Here is a 16,723-nt window from a genome sequence, read left to right as displayed (position 1 = left end):
ATCATTTCTAAAGGCTTTGATTTAGAGAGACTGCTACTCTTCCTTTCACTTGAACATTTAGAGATCATTGCACGGTTATTAATTGGCTTAATTTCAGTATGATTGTGTCTCAGGAAAAAAGCAGGCCCGGAGAAAACAAAGATCAGAAATAGCTGGTCAACGGAGCAATCAGAACACACACATTTAGCAATTAAGTTCAAAATCTTATGTGGATATGATTTAAAGTGCCCCAAAACAGCCCTGACCAGTACGCTCAGCTGGTTAGGTGTCATCCTGCAAAGCAAGGGGTCACGGGTTTGGTCATCCCCTGACTGATGTTCTCTCTCACACTGATGTCTCCTCCTCTCTCCTTCTCCCTCCTTTCCCCTCTAAAAACCAGTTTTTTAAATCTTTGATAAAAATAAAGTGTCCCAAAACAATTACAATAGGAATATATATATTTTAAAAATCAATGGCCACAGATCCCCATAAAAAGTATAATTAAAAAGTTTGAAATACTGAGAGAATTACCAGAATGTGAAAGACATGAAGTAAGCAAATGTTGTTAAAAAATGGCACTGACAGTCTTGCTCAATACGGGATTGCCACAAACCTTGAATTCATAGAGGAAAAAAAGTACCTGTGAAGCACAATAAAACGATGCATGCCTGTAATAAAGTTCATGAAATCTAAATAGAATGCCATGAAAAAATGAGAAGTGCTTAGAAATTCTTGTCTTCCAACATGTCATATTAATTTCTGGGGGATGAGGGGGTGCAGGCAAATCCAAGAAAATTTCCCCAAAAAGATAAAGCAAAGAAACATAAATAAAATATGAAAGCAAAGACAAGACACAGATGATCAACCCAGATAATCCAATATTCAAAGACAAATAAACAGTTACATTCCAAAATGTTATTAAGACATCTGGAGGGATTTGAGATGCTGTGTATTATCTCCTTTTAATTCATCTTTAGCAAAGAATTAATCTTACCCAAAAGAGAGGTCTGGACCTTGCCTCATCTCCCTAGGATGTGATCTTTGGGAAGAGTATTTTTGTTTATTTGGGGACCTTGAGGTTCCTTAGGTGCCTTTGTTTACCTGGAAACTGCACCATACATTCTAATAATGCAATTATATTGAAGGCTTTGGGCTATGTAATATCCGTTCTATCTCTATAGGAGCTAAAGACTAAAAAGATCAGTCATACGGGTAGTCAACTATATCTTCTCAGTAACACTGGACACCAAGGCTCAGGTGAGCTTCCCTGGTTGGCAATATTCTGCATAATGTTATACATCATTGCCAAGAGGAGTTAATATTGCCCATGATTCCAGGAAGAAGACCACAGGAAGCTCTACGCCAGAACCTTCCTGGACTCTGTCCCATGCTTTGCTTCCCTAACCTGATTTTAATCTGTATCCCATTACCGTAACAAAACAGAGCCAAGAGTATGACTGCTTTCTATGAGTTTTTTGAGTCCGTCTCGCAAGTTATCAAACATTAGGGCAATCTTGGGAACCCCCAAACTCTGCAGCTGGTGTTAGAAATGAGGGTAGTCTTGTAAATGGTAACCCATACCTTCACATTTCTACAATAAATATATATAATTTGGGTAAAAATAAGTTACTAAAAAAAAAAAAAAACTTTACTCACCAGACATTATGTAACTGTAAAGTTAAAACTATTTAAATAAAATCTTATTTAATACTAGAGTTCAATATACAACTACGTACAGACCATCATTCCAAGAATCAGCACCCTCCATATTTTGAAAACTCAAAAAACTCACTCTTTCATTGAAAACTGTCATGTTAGAAAGTAAATTAACAATACTCCACCACTTAAAATAACTGGGTTTTACTAAATTAAGAAAGGGATTTGCATAAAGTATTTGCTTAAAGTGAAAAAATAAATGTTGTCTTAGGTAGTTCAGTTGGCTAGAGAGTCACCCCGACATGCCAAGGCTGAGGTTTCAATTGCTGATCAGGGCACATACAAGACAACAAATGGATGTCTCTCTCTCTCTCCCCCTCCCTCTTTAAAATTCAATTTAAAAAAATACTGACTAAATAAAAATGGGGGGGATGTACATACTAATAAACACTGCAGTAACATAAAAGTATACAGACTCTTATCTATCACTAATGGCTCTTCCACCTGACCCACTCTTTTATCAAACCAATCGTTTCAGATTAGAATCTCTGGATGTGGATTACTCATCTTTCATTTCAAATGTGATTACCACTGAAGGAGAAAGAGAAATTTAAATTAATTAATTTAAGTACTTATCAGTTTATTTTTAAAGTGTGAAGAAAGCAGCCCAAATTGATCAGATATCACATTTTAGCATTTATGTGACTGTTAATAAAGATTTTACAATATGATATCAAAAAACAAGAGTGATAAAATATTACATAATTTGTACTAACAGTCCCAGAAAAAGACAACTAAAACATCTGGATGAAATATAAAAATCACCTCCTTAAAGATTTAAAAACTGAAAATATAAAAATCAGAAGAAAGAAATCTAGATGAGGAATGGAACCAAGAGAGGTAATCATAATACTGGGATTACTTTTGCCCTGGGAGGTATTTGCCAAGTCTAAAGACATGACTTAGAGGCTAGACTGTACTTTCAAAAGTTCTGTGATTCCAAGGTATAAGACTGGAGTCCAAGGACTATCAAGGGTACTACCTCTGAACATCCATACACACAATTTTGGACCCTAAACAAATGCACACAAGCACTGGAGCCCCGTTTAATGTTATTTGGATGACTCAGGAAACATCACACCTTGACTGTGGGATTGTGGTTCAAGACAAAACAGAAGTAACCAAAATCTGCTCCAAGAACAGAAATCCTAGACTCAAAATTGTGTCAAAAATTTTTTAAATTTACAACATCCAGAGACAAACAAAGACAACCAGGCATGTACAGCAACAGCAACAACAACAAAACATAAATAACTACCTATAGAAACAAAAAAAAAGAAAGAAACATTCCAACAAACTCCAGATACTGGACTCATTACATACAGACTTTAAGATTATAACATTTACCATGTTTACAGATATAAAAGTTCTGCTTGAAAAATTGACACACAACTGAATATTGTACAAGTGAAAATGTACGCTTGAAAAAGAACCACAAAAATATTCTCAAACTGAGGAAGACAATAACCAAAATTAGGAACTCAATGGATGAGTTGTTTTTGTTTTGTTTTGTTTTCAGTGTATTGGATACAGCCACAGAAAACTAGCGAAAATGAAGACAGGTAAATAGAAACTAACCAAAATGAAGCTGAAAAAACCAAAAATTGTGGAAAATATAAAATAGAATGTAAGATACATACTTCTAAGACAGTCTAACATGTTCAACTGGAGTCCCAGAACATAAAAGGTAGTTATCTGAAAAGTTAATAACTATGATTTCACCAAACTGACAAATGACATCAATCCATGGAGTCAAGAGGTGTAAGCAATTCCAAGGGGTTAAACAGAAAAAAATCTGTAGCTCCCAGTAGCAAATTGCAAACACAAACAAACAAAATCAAAGAGTTGCGAATTAAAAAAGGTTACAGAAAAAGCAACACATATGGAGGGCTGATTCTCAGCAGCAACAACAGAAGCCAGAAGCCACAGGATTTAGTATCTCAATGTGCAGAAAGAAAATAACTTAAAATCATAAAGACTATACCAGAGAATACACCCTTAAAAACAAAAGAAAAAATAAACACTTCTGACAAGCAAAAACTGGGAGAAACTAAAAGAAACTGTAAAGGTATTCTCTGAGCAAAGCAAAAGTAAAAGATCCAACATGAAAAGTGTCAGCAATGTGAAAAGAAAAGTAAGTGGTAAATATATAGGTATACAAACACTGAGTAAAATAATAACACAAAAATTAACTCAAGATGCATTAAAGACTTGAATGTAAAACTTGAAAACATAAAACACCTATTAGAAAACATAGGCAGGAAGCTCCTTGATAACAGTCTTGGCAGGTTTTTCAGATTTGACATCAAAAGCAAAAGCAACAAAAGCAAAAATAAACAGATGTGACTACATCACACTAAAAAGCTTATTCACAGCAAAGTAAGCTATCAACAATATGAAAATGTAATCTACCAAATAGGAGAAAATATTTGCAAATCACATATCTGATAAGAGGTTAACATCCAAAATGTATTAAGAGCTCACAACTCAGCAGGGAAAAAAAAATCCTATTAAAAAAATGGGCAGAGGATCAGAATGGGTGTTTTCCAAGTACATACATATGACCAACAGGTATGTAAAAAGGTACTCAACATAACAGATCAACGGAGAAGTACAATCAAAACCGCAAGGAAATGTCACTTAATACCAGTTAGAATAGCTACTATTAAAAAGACAAGAAATAAAAAATGTTGACATGGATGTGAAGAAAAGGGAACCTTTGTACACTGTTGGTGGGAATGTAAATGGGTACAGCCACAATGGGGAACAGTATAGACTTCCTCAAAAACTTAAATACAGCACTACCATATGATCAAACAAATCCACTTCTGGGTATTTATCCAAAGACAACAAAAATCTGAAAAGATATATGCACCTCCATGTTCAATGCAGCATTATTTACAATAGCCAATATATGAATGAATGGATAAAGAAAAATGTGGTATACATACAACAGAATACTATTCACTCATAAAATAGAAGTCTTGCCACATGCATCAACATGGATGGACCTTGAAGGAATTATGTTAAGTGAAAGAAGTCAGACAGAGAAAGTCAAATACCCAGATCCCACAAAATCTCACTTATATGTGAAATCTAAAACAAAACAAGATAAAACAAAACACAAGCTCATAGATGGAGAAGACTGGCGGTTGCTAGGAGAGGGCAGAGTAGGTGAAGGTGGTCAAAAGGTACAAACTTCCAATTATAAAATAATTAAGTAATATGCAGCCCAGAGACTATAGTTAATACTATAATGCATATTTGAAATTTGCTAAGAGAAAAAAACTTTAGAACTCTCATTACAAGAAAAAAAACTGTAACAAAAGTTAACTAGACTTATCGCGATTATTTTGCAACATACACAAATATCAAATCATGTACAACTGAAATTAATGTTATGTGACAATTATACCTTAATTTAAAAAACCTAAATAATAAAAATATAAATGAAATTAAAAATATAGAAAGATTAAAACAGCAGCAGTATAAAATTGAGGAGTGAAAACTATTCTAAGATCTTTGCATGGTATAGAAGAATAAAAATATCAATTAACATTAGATTTTTTTTTTTAGTTAAGAATGCATGTGGTAACCACCTAGCTGGTGTGGCTCAGTGGATTGAGTGCCAGCCTATGAACCAAAGGGTCGCTGGTTCAATTCCTAGTCAGGGCATATGCCTGCATTGTGGGCCAGGTCCCCAGTACAGGGCACATGAAAAGCAACCATACAGTGATGTTTCTCTCCCTCTCTTTCTCCCTCCCTTCCCCTCTCTCTAAAAATATCTCTAAAAAAAAAAAAAAAAAAAAAAGGCCAAACAAAAAAATCCCCCCCCAAAACAAAAAAATGTGACTTACGGTTTCAGCTCCAACATGTAAAAAGTTTGGAAGTTGTCACTCTTACCCTTATAACAAGAAAAAGCTAAACAAACTGAAAATCAATGATTTTCCTTTGACCCATCAGAGGATTGAGAATACAGGGGAAACCACCATTTCAAGATACGGAGAGACAGGAATATGCAGAGTGTCACAGCCAAGATCTACTAGATCACCTCCAGTAGAAACCACTGGAGCCATAGACTAGAAGGAACATCATCATCAATATCCCAAGGCAGTAATAAAAAACTAACACAAACTAGGTGACTTAAAATACAACATTCTTCTCTCAGTTATAGCTCTGGAGGCCAGAGCACAGAATCAAGGTATCCATCAGGGTTGGATCTTTCTGAAGACTCTATGGAAGAACTGTTCCACACCTCTATCTTGGCTTCTGGGAGCTATCAATAATCTCTGGAATTCCTCAGCTTGCATAATTCCAACCTCTGCCTCCATCTGCACATGGCCTTCCTGTTATATATCTCTGTCTTGGATCTCCCTTTCCTTACTCTTAATGAGGACATTAGCTACTGGATTTATAGCCATTCCTAAACTTAGGATGTCATCATGTTCAGATCCTTTGTTACATTTTTAAAGACTCTATTTCCAAATAATGTCTCAATGATACTTACCAAGAACTAGAACTTAGACTATTACCATTTGGGGAACAAAAAGTCAATCCACCACATATACTTAAGTGGTAGTTTTAATGAATTTCTGAAGGCTGATGTGGAATATCATGAGAGTGGGAAACTTCTGGGGACGGCAGTACTAGGAGAGCTCCATATCTTTGTATTACCTCCAGGAATCCCATCAGATTCTCAGAGTGAAGAGCCAATATAGATGTCTTTGTAGTTCTGGTAAAGGAGAAGGGAAAAGTAATCATTGTGAAATAACCAGGAACCAGAGCATTCCATAACAAAGACCTACTCTCCATGGAAAAGACCTCATCAAGCACTTACTTATCCCACCTTCTAAAAGGGCATTTCTCAGATTTCTTACCATTCCATTGCTCCCGCGTGGGCGTTTGTTGAGGGGTAGTAATGGGCACTGATAAAGTAATGGGGGGTAGTAATGGGCACTTGTAAAGTTTGAAATTCAATTCTAAGATTACACGATGCTTCCATTCCCCTGTACCTTACCACCACACCAATAGGGCCCCAGTATAAAAGTTAATTACTGCTGAAAAAGTTACACAATGCAGATACTGAGAAAATGTTCTTAGGGAAACCCAAATACAGCAGGAGAGACACAAATAAGGACACTAAAGGAATCTGAAGCCTCTGGCACCGACAGCTAGAGCAAATATTAAACGAAGCACAACTCCTAGCCAGATTAATATAAAACCTTACACTGAAGACCTATTTACCTCAACTTCTATTATTTTCTACATCATGTCCAACTTTCAACAAAAAATTACACATCATGCTTTTAAAAGGCAAGAAATGACACAAAGACAAAGCAAGCATCAGAGGTAACTCAAATGTAACACATATTTTGGAATAAGACATGGAATTTAAAATAACTATGACTAATGTGTTATGAGTGATAATGGAAAAAAAACAACAATATGCAAGAATAGTGGGTAAGAGTAGCTCAGGTGGTTCGAGCATCATCCTGATACACCAAAGTTGCAGGTTCACTCCTGAGCCAGGGCACATACACCAAACAACCAATGAATGCATAAATGGGTAGAACAACAAACTGATGTTTCCCTCCCTCCCGCTTTTGCTCTAAAAATCAATAAATACATTTAAAAAAAAAAAGATTAGTGGGCAAGGTAGGCAGATGGAAACTAAAAAATAATCAATAAGAAATACTAGAAATTTAAAACACTGTAACAGTTATAAAGGATGCCACTGATAGGTTCATCAGCAGACTAGATAATGCCAAGGCCAGAATCAGTAAGACTGAAGATAGGTCAACAAAAGTTTCCCAAACTGAAATGCAAAAAAATATTTTAAGACACCACATAAAATCCAAGAACTGTAAAACAAGTTCAAAAGATAAACATATCTGTAATTGGAATGCCACGAAAGAAAAAGGAGGAAACAGAGCAAAAGAAACATCTGAAGTAATAGTGCTGGAGAATTTTCCACAGTTAGTAACATACACCAAACTACATATCCAGGTAGCTCAGAGAACACAAAGCAGGATAAATGTGGAAAAGCCTACACCTAAGCTCACCATTTTCAATCAGCAGAAAACCAAAGATAGAGAAAATCTTGAAAGAATCCATGAGACAGAAGAAACACCTTACCTTGAAAGAAACAAGAATAAGAATTCCAACAGGCATCCTTCTCTTTAGACACACTCAAGCAAGAAGGGAGTAAGCTAAACTATTTAAAGTATTGAAAGTAAAATACCTACAAACTTACAGTTCTATATTCAGCAATATTATCCATCAGAAGTGAAAAAGAAATTATCTTTCTCAAACGAACACAAGAATTCACTGCCAGAATACCTGCCACAAAAGAAATGTTAACACAAGTTCTTTAAAGAGAAGGAACTCGAATCTATGGGTTGGCCAAAAAGTCCATTTAGTTTCTTTTGTAAAAGAAAAGACTCATTTTTCATTTTCACCAATAACTTTACTGATTTGGATATTTTGAGTATGATGGCTATCTCTTGCTTTGTATAATGTTGATTGTTATCAATTAATGTCTCAATTTGATCACTATCAACTTCAACTGGTTTACCCAACTGTGGAGCATCATCCAGCGATAAATCTCAGCACGAAACTTCACAAACTTTTGACTCATTCAATCAGTCACAGCACCTTCTTCATACACTGCACAAATCTTTTTTTTTTTGCATTTCAGCTGTGTTTTTACCTTTCCTGAAATAATAAAACATAATATGCCAAAAATGTTGCTTATTAACTTCCATCTTCAATAGTAAAATGGCTACACAAAAATTCACCAGTTTTGATAAGGTTTTTTAAAATGCAAGCTGATATGACAACTGCCACAATACAATCTAACAAAATTGTCTCAAATGAAGTTAAAAACAGCTAAGCACTACTAGAGCCATCTTATGGAAAGAAACAAATGAACTTTTTGGCCAAACCTATATAAAACAAGAAATAATGAAAGTAAAGAACTAAATTAAGATAAAATAAAATCTTTTTTCTTATTCTTACCTGATATAAAAAATAATTGTTTAAAATAATAGTTACCATGCATTGGGTGATTATACAACATGGATAGGTGAATGAATAATAACAATGCCATAAGGGGGGGGGGAGGGAATTAGGAATATTGTATGGTACCTACATTACACATGAAGCGGAGCAGTGTTATTGAAAGGTAATCTTAGATTAGTCCTGGACGGGTAGAGTGTCATCTCAATGTGCCAAGGTTGTAGATATAATCACTGGTCAGGGAACATATAAGAATCAACCACTGAATGCGTAAGTGGAACAACAAATCAATATTTCTCTCTTTTTCTCCCTCTCCCTCTCTCGGAAATCAATTTAAAAAAATTTAAAGACCAATGTGTAACATAGTATTTGTGCAAAGTTTTAAGAGAAAAGAGTTACCCAAATACAAGAGCGATGTCTAATATGAATCCACCATTTTAGGTGATAATTGTTCCCTTTTTTTTATTTTTTAGGATAGTCATTTCAATTAATATTACTTGTTCTATTCAGCTCAACATTCTTCCCCTTCCAAAGTTATTTTAAGAAGTAACTAGACATGCTTTGAAATTAGACCAATGCAATTTTGATATGCCTTCTCCACATCTTGTGCCTGATGTTAAGTAACAATCTCTCTAACTTCAATTTCTGAATTTAAAGACTGGAAACAATGAAGTTTTACCCCAGTATGTTCCTGTGGTGATTAAATGTTCAATAAAATGCCCAGCATTGTAAGCATTCCCTAAATGCTAATAAACAGCAAAACATCAGCAAAGGAGAAATTTTAAACTTACCAAAAAATGAAAACTCATTATAAAAGACAATTTCACCCACTTTCTCATTAGACTTTACCAACATAATGAAGTGATATAGACAACTTCAATAATCTCTAGTAATCAGAATATTTGAATTTCTCCATGTTGCTAAGCACCCAACAAAAAGAAATGCATGCAGATAGGTAAACATGGCTTGCCTCCTCGCACACCCACATCAAAATTACAACTAAAATACAAACCAACCATCACTTGGAACCATCAGAAATCAAGCTGAATGGAAGTCTGACAACTATGGAATTAAAGAAACCATATCCGGATTGGTATGAGGGGCGGAGATGCAGAACAGACTGGTCCCACATCCACGTGTGATGGATGAAAATTCAGGAGGGATCACTTGGGAGCAAGGAGTCCCAGCCCAACACCAGGTCCCTGAGACCAGGGCTCCAATGCCAGGAAGATAAGTCCCCATAACTTCTGGCTGCGAAAACCAGCAGGGACTGAGTCAGTGGAAGAAACTTCTAGAGTCCAAAGCAGTTCCCCTTAAAAGAACCCACACACGGACTTACTCAGACTCACTCCCTATGAGCTCAAGCACCGGGTAACAGCCTGAAAGGTACCAGTAGCATACAGGGAAGAACTGAAATGTCTGGCATTAAAGTAGGAGCTGGGGGACAGCTTTCTCCCAGAGAGAAAGGTGGGCAAAGATCGCTGTCCCTTTTCTGAGCCTTCCTCCCACAGAGCCACAGAGTTGGCAGGCGGATCCCATATCTGAGACTACAACAACCTGGCTAACACTGTTTGCCCCTGGAGATCTCCTGAGACTCATCCGACCCAACTTACCCAACTTACATCCTACCCAACTTATGGGCCCACCCAAACATTAAACATCACTTTTCCATATGAATGGCTAGTCTTGGATCCTGCTTCACAGCTTCCTAAATCCTATTAAACAAGCAACAGCGGGCCCCACTAAACTCCCAGCCCCTATACTTCTTGCTAATTAGCCCCAAGCCCTGCACTAGCAGGACACAGTCTAGAGTCACAGCTTGACTTCACCTGGGAACATCCAAGCCCAGCACAATAGCAGCCACCTCTGATTCCCTCATAGCTCATAAAACGTGGCCCTGGGCAGAACACAGGTAGGGGTTGATCTTGGCCTGGACCACCCAGGAAACACCAGCGCCTATACATCCAGTGGACAGCTACAGACCATGTCGGAGCACCACCAGCTTGCCCCTGCACAGCTCATCCTCCATAGATGGTAAAGATTGGTAGTCAGTGGTCACAGCCAGTCCTTGCAGGTGACTGGCCTGGATAAATCCATCCTATTGATTTGTCAACAGCAATCAAGGCTCAACTACAGGAGGGTATACTCAGCCCACACAAAGGGCGCACCTCAAATACCCAGCTTGGGTTATAGGGGAGGCTGTGCCACCAGACCCTACAGGACACCTACTACATTAGGCCACAGTAGCAAGACGCAGATTCAAAGCAGTTCTACCCAATACATAGAAACAAACATAGGGAGGCTGCCAAAAGGAGGAGACAAAGAAACATGGCCCAAATGAAGAACATATCCAAACTCCAGAAAAAGAGCTAAATGAAGATAAGCAATCTATCAGATGCAGAGTTCAAAACACTGGTTATAAGGATGCTGAAGAAACTCAGTGAGGACCTTAACAGCATAGAAAAGATCCAGTCAGAAACAAAGGATGCACTAATCGAAATAAATAGCAATTCATAGGGAAACAATAGGAGAGCAGATGACGCTGAGAATCAAATCAATGATATGGAACATAAGGAAGCAAAAAGCAACCAATCAGAACAAAAAAAAAAAGAAACCAAAAAAATGGTAGCATAAGCAGCTTCTGGGACAACTTCAAGCGTTCCAACATTTGCACAATAGGGGTGCCAGAAGGAGGAAGAAAAAAAAAAAAGCAAGAAACTGGAAATCCCTTCAAAACAGTAATGAAAGAAAACTTCCCTAATTTGGTGAAGGAAATAGACATGCCAGTCCAGGAAGCACAGACGGTCAGTCCCAAACAAGATGGATGCAAAGAGGCCTACTCCAAGACACAAAATTAAAAGGCAAAAGGTTAAAGGTAAAGAGAGACTCTTAAAAGCAGCAAGAGAAAAAGAAGTTAGTTACCTACAGGGGGGGTTCCCATAAGACTGTCAGCTGTTTCTCAAAAGAATCTTTGCAGGCTAGAAGGTACTGGCAAGAATCACTTAAAAGAGATGAAAAGCAGGGACCTAAAGCCAAGATTGCTCTACCCAGCAAAGCTACCTTTTAAAACAGAAGGGCAGATAAAGAGCTTCCCAAACAAGAAGAAAACTAAACGAGTTCATCATCACCAAACCATTATATCAAACGTTAAAAGGACTTATTTAAGAAAAAGATCAAAACAATGAACAATAAAATGGCAATAAATACATATCAATCAACAACTGAATCTAAAAAACAAACTAAGCAAAGAAGAACAGACAAAATCATGGATACGGAGAGCATTTGATGGTTGCTAGATGGGTTGGGGGGGTAAGGGTGTGTGGGAGAATGGGTGAAGAGGTGAGGGGATTAAGAAGTACAAACAGGTAGTTACAGAATAGCCATGGAGATGTACAGTACCATATAGGAAATGGAGTAGCCGAAGAACTTATATGCATTACCCATGGACATAAACAAATTTGTGGGGATTGCCTGAGGGAGTAGGTGTTGCTGGGTGGAAGGGGCAAAGGGGGAAAAACTTGGACAACTGTAGTAACATAATCAATGAAATATAATTAAAAAGAAAAAAAATAATGCATGCACACAAAAAATAACCTGAATTCTTAGGAAAAAAAGAAGTGTTAAATTCAAATTACAAAAAAAAACATTAGCCAAGAGCAGGGGGCTGTGTTTTACTCATCTTTGTATTCCCAAACCCCATTACAGTGACTGATATATAGTACGTATTCAACACCTACTTGTAACATTAAAAGGATAGTATATTGCCTAAAACTTTAAACTCTTATTTCAACACAAGTATAATCAAACTCAATATCAATCAGCAAATACTTGAGTGGCTGCTACTGAAAAGCACTTGTTCTAGGTACTTGAATACATCTAGGAAGCCCTTTCACTACTGGAGTTTATGTTCTAATAGGGTGAGACAGAAATAAACAATATAGTACACAAGGAAATCACACAGTAAAGTACAAAGTGGACAGAATATATTTTTTTAAAAAGTAGAGCAGGATAAGAGAATCAAGATTGCTTATTATCTGTAATACAAATGACACCTCTCTCAAGAAGAGTTGGGAATTCATCCCACATTTTATAGTAGTTAATAGTACAAACACTAGAAGAGGACTGCCTGGATTGAATAATGATTACTAATTCTGCGTTTGTTTCTTCTCCTGTAAAATGAGAAAAATAACAATAGCCCAAAATGTATAATTTGGTGAGAGAATTAAATGAGATGTCTGTAAAATGCTTAAAACTATGCCATAAACAGACATACTACCTAATATTACAATACTATACTGCAATCTCCCTAGTCATGATTAAGCAACTGTAGTGCAATGAATGATCTTGCCCACCTTTTTATTTTGAGTATTTCTGTCTTTGCTAATTGATATACGAAGACCTAAAAAAAATGTGTCATTTAAACCAAAGTATTTGTTAACAAGATAAAATTACAATTGCCCTGGTTGGTGTGGCTCCGTTGGTTGGAGCACTGTCCCATAACCAAGAGGTTTTGAGTTTGATTCCCAGTCAGGACATATACCTAGGCTGTGGCTTGATCCCCAGTCCAGGTACATTCGATTCCCAGCCTGGACATGTAGGATCCCCAGTCTGGGTGTGTACGGGAAGCAACCAATTGATGTTCCTCTCTTACATTGATGTTTCTCTCCTTTTCTGCCTAAAAGCAGTGCAAAAAAATATCCTCAGGTGAGAATTTTTAAAAAATCATTTTATTGCCCTGGGAAAGAAACAATTAGTGTGGGATATGACTGATTAAAAAAATACAAATATTAGAATATGGGAAATAAATCGCATAATAGCTATTTAAAAGTCCTTCAGAACTTTTTTCAGATCATAGAACTCATTGAACAGCCAATAAAAGATATAGACCATTTAGCCAGAACAATGGCCTCACAAAGGTCAATGCAAAATATTTTATGTCTAAAACTGAAAGGCTTCTGAGATTTTCTCCCCATGTCATTTCTAAGAACTTACCGCACCCCCAACAATTACTTGTGTTTTCCCTTTGCGTTTTTGACCAACAGGATTATTTGTGAAACACTGCTCTTAATCTTACTTATTTCTAAAGGTAAACATTCTACACTAACAGTTCTTTTATTACTAAGGACAAATTATACATTCAGGCAACACTAGTAGGCCAAATAGAAAAATTACATTTTATTTCAAAAACAGAAAAAGGACTTCGGGCCAAGGTGGAGAGGGAGTCAGTATGGAAATATCTGTTGGTTTGGTAACCAACAGTGTCTGCCTATATTCCCCTTTTTTTTTTTTCTGGTTGTAGGTTTTGCATGTGTATGATCTTATTCTTATGGGAGGAAGAGAGATGAAAGGAGGTATGGTGAGCGTGCTATCTGAATAGAAAATCTGTTAATTGCTTTTCTCTTACTGAACCATGTAAAATATTAATAGTATGCATAAATCATGTCCTACAATCTAAAATTTTATAAAGAAGGTGAAATTTATATCCTTATAAATGTTTATTTTAGGGGTATTCTTTTTATATTGTTCTGTGACAGTACTGCCACAAACTTAGCAGTTTAAAACAATATGCATTTATCATCTCACTGATTTTGTGGTTCAGCAATATGGGCATGTCTAATTGGGTCCTCTGTAAGGCTGCAATCAAGGTGTTGGACAGGACTTGAGTATTCAACTGGGGAAGGATCCAAGCTACCATGGTTGTTATCATTCAGTTCCCTATTGGCTGTTGGACTGTCAGCCTCAGTGTTTTGCTGGCTGTCAACTGTAGACTTCCGTCAGGTGCCTGCATGTGGCCCTCTCCATAGGCCAGCTCACAATGTGGCAGTTTGCATCTTTAAAGCTGGCAAATCAGTTCCTGAGAAGATGGACATTATAATCTTGTCACATACAATCCATCATATTTGTCATATTCTGTTGGTTAGAAGTCAGCTGACTTCTGGTCACGATGAAGGCTTAGGTAGATACACTGCCTCCCTGCACAACCAAAAGGAGGACAACAACAAATTTAAAAACAAAAAATAACCAGAGCTGCCAGAGAACTGAACTGTATGGAAGTCCGACAACCAAGGAGTTAAAGAAGTAACATTCACCCGGACCGGTAGTAGGGGCAAAGATGTGCACCAGGGGCGGAGAGGACGCAGAGCAAGGCGGCAGCTGGATGACCAGGCTGGCGAGGCAGCTGGTGGTCCCACATTTTCATGTGGATAAACTGGAAGAACAGCTGGGGACTGAGACAGACTGTGCAATCCAGGGTTTCATTGTGGGAAAAGAAAGCCTCAAAACCTCTGGAGATAAAAACCTGTGGGGGTTGCAGTGTCAGGAGAAACTCCCAGTCTCACAAGAGAGTCTGTTGGAGAGACCCCCGGGGTCCTAGAATGTACACAAACCCACCCACCCAGGAATCAGCACAGGAAGGGCCCAATTTGCTTGTGGGTAGCAGGTGAAGTGACTGAAAGCTGGTGGAGAGCAGAGCAAGCGGCATTGTTCCCTCTTGGACCCCTCCTCCACATGCAGAGTCACAACACAGTGACCTGGGTTGCCCCGCCCTGGTGCATACCTAAGGCTCTGCCCTGCCTCACTTAAGAAGTGTAACAGGCGTGCTAAGACAAAGAAGTATGGCCCAAATGAAAGAACATATCAAAGCTCCAAAAAACAGAACTAAGCGATGAACAGATAGCCAACCTATCAGATGCACAGTTCAAAACACTGGTAATCAGGATGCTCAAAGAAATGGTGGAGTATGGTCGCAAAATGGAGGAAAAACTGAAGCCTACGCAAAGTGAAATAAAGGAAAATACACAGGGAACCAACAGTAAAGGAAAGGAAAATGGGACTCACATCAACAATTGCAAGCAGAAGGAAGAGAGTAACATTCAACCAGAACAGAATGAAGAAACAAGAATTCAAAAAAAATGAGGAGAGGCTTAGGAACCTCTGGGACAACTTTCAATGTTCCAACATCCAAATCATAGGGGTGCTAGAAGGAGAAAAGCAAGAAATTGAAAACTTATTTGAACAAATAATGAAGGAAAACTTCCCCAATCTAGTGAATGAAATAAGTATGCAAGTCCAGGAAGCTCAGAGAGTCCCAAAGAAGTTGGACCCAAGGAAACACACACTAAGGCACATCACAGTTACATTACCCAGTATTAAAGATAAGGAGAGAGTCTTCAAAACAGCAAGAGAAAAGGAGACAGTTACCCACAAAGGAGTTCCCATAAGACTATGAGCTGATTTCTCAGAAGAAACCTTGTAGGCAAGGAGCATCTGGAAAGAAGTATTCAAAGTCATGAAAGGCAAGGACCTGCATCCAAGATTACTCTTTGCTGGCAAAGCTACCATTTAGAATGGAAGGGCAGATAAAGTGCTTCCCAGATAAGGTCAAGTTAAAGGAGTTCATCATCACCAGGCCCTCATTTATATGATCTGTTAAAGGGACTTATCTAAGAAAAAGAAGGTCAAAAACTATGAACACACTCGCAACTATCGACAACTGAACCTAAAGAAAACAAAAACAGAAGCAAACTAAGCAAACAACTGGAACAGGAAGAGAATTGCAGAAATGGAGATCAGAGGGGAGGAGGAGGGGAGAGAATGGGGGAAAGGTACAGGGAATAAGAAACATAAAGAGCAGGTACAAAATAGACAGGAGGCGGTTAAGAATAGTATAGGAAATGGAAAAGCTAAAGAACTTACATGTACGACCCATGGACATGAACTAAGCGGGGGTGTGGGGTGGAGGGGAATAAAGGGGAGAAAAGCATGGGGTAACTGTAATAGCATAATCAATAAAATATATATAAAAAAATGAAATAAACTGAAGGCCTATTACATGCAATCCACTGAACTGAACATTTTCCATTAAAAAATACGTTATTTAATTATAATAAATTATCACTAATTAAATATCTAATACAGAATTAAATAAGGACAAAACCCTAATACAGTACAAATCTGTATAATAATTTACAACTGCATAATGCTTTAAAAATATTTTCATTTTCTTATCTCA

The 16,723-nt window shown here is 37.4% G+C and overlaps 1 protein-coding gene across 2 annotated transcripts in view; it reads right to left on the bottom strand.

Annotated features, from left to right (window-relative positions):
- CD2AP (CD2 associated protein) overlaps window positions 1-16,723 on the bottom strand; it is a 132,809-nt gene that overhangs the window by 105,125 nt on the left and 10,961 nt on the right. The window contains exon 1 of one of the 2 annotated variants that reach the window (XM_054569471.1): window positions 6,203-6,313. The exons of the other annotated variant lie outside the window; for it this stretch is intronic. The gene's annotated coding sequence lies outside the window, so the exon portion shown is untranslated. Of the gene's footprint in view, window positions 1-6,202; window positions 6,314-16,723 lie in introns of those variants that run through there. 2 annotated transcript variants of the gene reach the window in all.

Source organism: Pteronotus mesoamericanus, unplaced genomic scaffold (assembly GCF_021234165.1).
Source record: "Pteronotus mesoamericanus isolate MK-2021 breed Mesoamerican mustached bat unplaced genomic scaffold, CSHL_Meso_final contig_20, whole genome shotgun sequence".
Classification (NCBI taxonomy): Eukaryota; Metazoa; Chordata; class Mammalia; order Chiroptera; family Mormoopidae; genus Pteronotus; species Pteronotus mesoamericanus.
The sequence above is the reverse complement of the archived record's forward strand: the minus strand, read 5'-3'. Positions and strand labels throughout refer to the sequence as shown.